Consider the following 4,087-nt stretch of genomic DNA (forward strand, 5'->3'; position numbering starts at 1 on the left):
TGACCCGTGGATCCTGGTTGAAGGATAGAGGACCCTGGCTGAAACATTGAGGATCCTTGAGCCGGTTGACCCATGGACCCTTGTTGAAGGATATGTGATCCTGACTGAAAGACTGAAGATCCTTGCGAAAGCTGAGCCATGGATCCTGGACTGGTGAAATCCTGCATCCTAGGCACCAGGGGAGTGAGATCTTCTGTTGGCCTCTTATTCTTCTTGAGATCTTCTATCTCACGAAGGATCCTCTGGTTAGTCTTGTTCTGCTGCTCCATATATGCTTTAACCTACGAAAACATAGATGAAACATCATTGTTAGAGTTTACCGCCGAAGTAGCGGCGGTTGTTCTCGAGCTCTGGAAGACTGGTATTTGCGTCTTGCTTCCAGAAGTAGCAGCCTTTGGTGCTCCCGTGATTGGCGGAGGCATCGGCTGCAAGGTCCTTGAGGAGAGAGAAACCGAAGACGGCATAGTTGATGATGCAGAGGTGGATTGAGAGGCCATAGCAAGTGATATGGGTATGAAAAATTGTAAATGGATAGGAATAATTCGGATTATAGCACCAATTGCCCCACGGTGGGCGCCAAATTGTTTTGGACAAAAATCGGCTAAGGATAAAGTATCCAAATCTGTTATGTGAGGTAAGGTGCTAACTCGATGATGACAAGTATGTAAACGCAATATTGGTGAACACAAAGATGTGATTACGAGGGAAAAAGCCCTTAACCAAGATAGTCTTACTTCGGTCAAAACTTATCAAGGCAATCGTTGGTAAAATAGATCCGGTCAATGATTAATAAGATAATCTTTGGTCAAAGTACTTTAGTCAATGATCAACAAGGTAAACTTTGGTCGATGAGTATATGGTTATCTCGGTCTCCAGCACAAAAAACCCCCGGACGGTGAACACTATCACCGTCGAGTTTATTAATTAACAAAAGGTGATTACAAGTGTTTGTGGAGTATATGATAGAGATTACAAAGAAAGCTAGTGTCCAGAGAGAGTATTTGCTTCTGCGCTAGTGTGTGTGTAAGTACATGTGTTTTCTAACTGATCACAATCTCAATTATATATAAAAAATAATAACTCAAGGGAGTTATGAATAATAAAGGCTATTAAATAATAATTCCTAAAAATCCGCCATGTCTTCAATATAATCGTAACAGCCACTTTGACCACGTGCTCCATCACTCAGGCTGCGAAATAGGTGGTAGACCAGGTCTTCTAGCCGTTCACTTAATAAATATCAGCCTTCATATAAGATACAACCGTTAATAGCAGCAAATACCGAGGATCCATGATCCTGATATAGCTCTGGAACTCTTCAGAAGGATAATTAATCCAGACACGTCAATATCTTCTTGACTGCAATTTAGTGGATAGACTGAGTCTTCTAACCGTTATACCTGCTAAATATAAGACTACACATGAGAACAACCATTAGTAAATAATAAGTACTGTGGATCCTTGATCCTGACGGGATCTGGAACACACGCTACGGATAACTGATCCAAAACATATGTCAGGATAACATATCTACAGTGTCAAATTTATGTGCACTAATAATCCTGGACCGCTATAACATGAAATTGAATCCATCCAAATGCCACTTTGGTGTTAAGGCTGGAAAGTTTCTGGGATATATGATCACAAAAAGAGGAATTGAAGCAAGCCCAGGGCAAATCGAAGCCATTATCAATCTCAAATCTCCTGCAAATGCTAAAGACTTCCAGAGACTTACCGGAAGAATAGCAGCCTTGAATAGGTTCATCTCAAGATCCTCCGAGAAGTGCAAAGACTTCTATGATATCCTTAGAAAGAACAAGAAGTTTGAGTGGACTAAAAAAATGAAGTTGCGCTTAAAGCCCTAAAGGATTACTTATCCTCAGCTCCAGCTCTAATGAAGCCTGTGGATGGAGAATCCTTGTATCTATATCTTGCTGTCTCAGGAAATGCAGTGAGTGCAGTCTTGGTAAAAGATCATGAAGGTGAACAACATCCTGTATACTATGTAAGTAAAAGCCTTTTAGATGCGGAGTCCAGGTATTCTCATTTAGAAAACTTAATTCTTGCACTTATTTTCTACTAAATTGAGACATTATTTTGAAACTCATCCTATTATTTTAAGAACTAACTATCCTGTAAAGAATGTTCTTAGAAAACCAGAGTTGTTAGGTAAAATGGCTAAGTGGGCTGTGAAATTAAGTGCATATGATATCCAATACGAGCCAAGAACAACAATCAAGTCTCAAGCACTAGCGGACTTTGTGGCTGATTTCACTAGTGATCTACAAAAAGAAGCTGACTTGGAAGTACAACAACTGGAAAAGACCAATAATCCTTGGATACTCTTCACTGATGGAACATCCAACGTGAGAGGAACAGGATTAGGGATCCTACTGAAATCGCCACAGGGGACATATTACCCCAGTCCATAGCTTGTGAGTTCCAGGCAACAAACAATGAAGCAGAGTATTAGGCTTTAATCGCAGGTTTGCAGTTAGCTAAAAACATGAGGATCAGGTATCTTCAAGTTTATGTAGATTCTTTATTGATAACTAACCACTTTAATGGCTCGTATGCTGTTAAAGGTGAGAAACTAATGAAATATTTAGATGTTGTGAAGGAATTGTCAAAATCCTTCGAAATATTTAGTATTACATAGGTACCGAGGGAAGAAAACGCTGGGGCAGATGCCTTAGCAAACTTAGCCTCATCTCTGAAGATTCCTGAGGATTTGAAAATCCCAATAATCCACATTCTCTCGCCAGCAATAGGAGAACAGGAAGTTGGAGAGATAACGAATGATAAAGAAATCGTGCTCTGGGATCCTTTATTCTCAAATAACAGAGGATCATGGATCCATCCTATCAAGAACTATATTAAGACTGGAGAAATTCCAGACACAGAAAATCCCAAGTCCTTCAAACTCAAGGTATCCCAATACATTTTGTTAAACGATATGGTATATAGAAAATCTCTTGCAGGTCCATATTTGAGATGCATTGAGGATCCTGATATCCAAGAAGTACTCAAGGATTTTCATGAAGGAGATTGCGGCAATCACACGGGTGGAAGAGCATTATTTTCCAGAATACTTAGAACTGGATACTTTTGGCCAACAATGAAGAAGGATGCAGTGGAGTACTCAAGGAAATGTGTGCTTGTCAAAGACACGCGAATATCCTTCATCAACCAGCGGAGCCTCTATATCCTATATCCTCCTCATGGCCTTTCATGAAATGGGGTATGGATATTGTAGGCAAGCTACCAAAAGCACCAGGTGGAAAAGTCTTTATGCTTGCTATGACTGACTACTTCTCCAAATGGATTGAGGTAGAAGCATTTGTACAAGTCCGACAAAGGGAAGTAATATCTTTTATTAAACGAAATATTATAACTAGATTTGATATTCCCGCTGAAATTATTTGTGACAATGGTTCCCAATTTATCGGGAATAGAACCACTAAATTTTGTGACAGTTGGGGCATCAAAATGATTACTTCCACTCCAGTTCACCCTCAAGCCAATGGTCAAGCAGAATCTAGCAACAAGATCATCATCAACAATCTGAAAAAGAAGCTAGGATCCAAGAAGGGAAAATGGGCTGAAGAACTTCCTTATGTTCTTTGGGCAGACAGAACCACACCTAAAAATGCAACAGGCCAGAAACCTTTCTCTTTGGTGTTTGGATCAGAAGCAGTAATTCCCACAGAAATGGTGGTTCCTACAGCAAGAACAAGCATCCGTGATCCTGAGGCCAATGAAGAAATCCTTCTTAAGTGAAAGTTACTAATAGTTCATAAAGTGCAGGAAAATTAAAAACAAGGGCAACAAAGGCTTCATCCCCACAAACAGAGGATCCCTCCACCTTTGTCACCCCGCAGATTGTCTTAAGGATCATGGATCCTTTATCCTAATTACTATTGTTTATCACAGACCATAAAAACAAGGGCAACAAAGCTTTTCCTAAACCCGACATTTTTTCGCTCATTTGATAGATAATCTTTTCATAGTGATCCCTCATAGCGGTCACAGCCTATCAATAAATTTCATATCAGAGCTGGAACAATATTGGATCCTAAAATACTAA

This window comes from Bidens hawaiensis, unplaced genomic scaffold (genome assembly GCF_021521415.1).
Source record: "Bidens hawaiensis isolate Kalapana, Puna unplaced genomic scaffold, B.hawaiensis_p1.1 tig00030252_1, whole genome shotgun sequence".
NCBI classification, from domain to species: Eukaryota; Viridiplantae; Streptophyta; class Magnoliopsida; order Asterales; family Asteraceae; genus Bidens; species Bidens hawaiensis.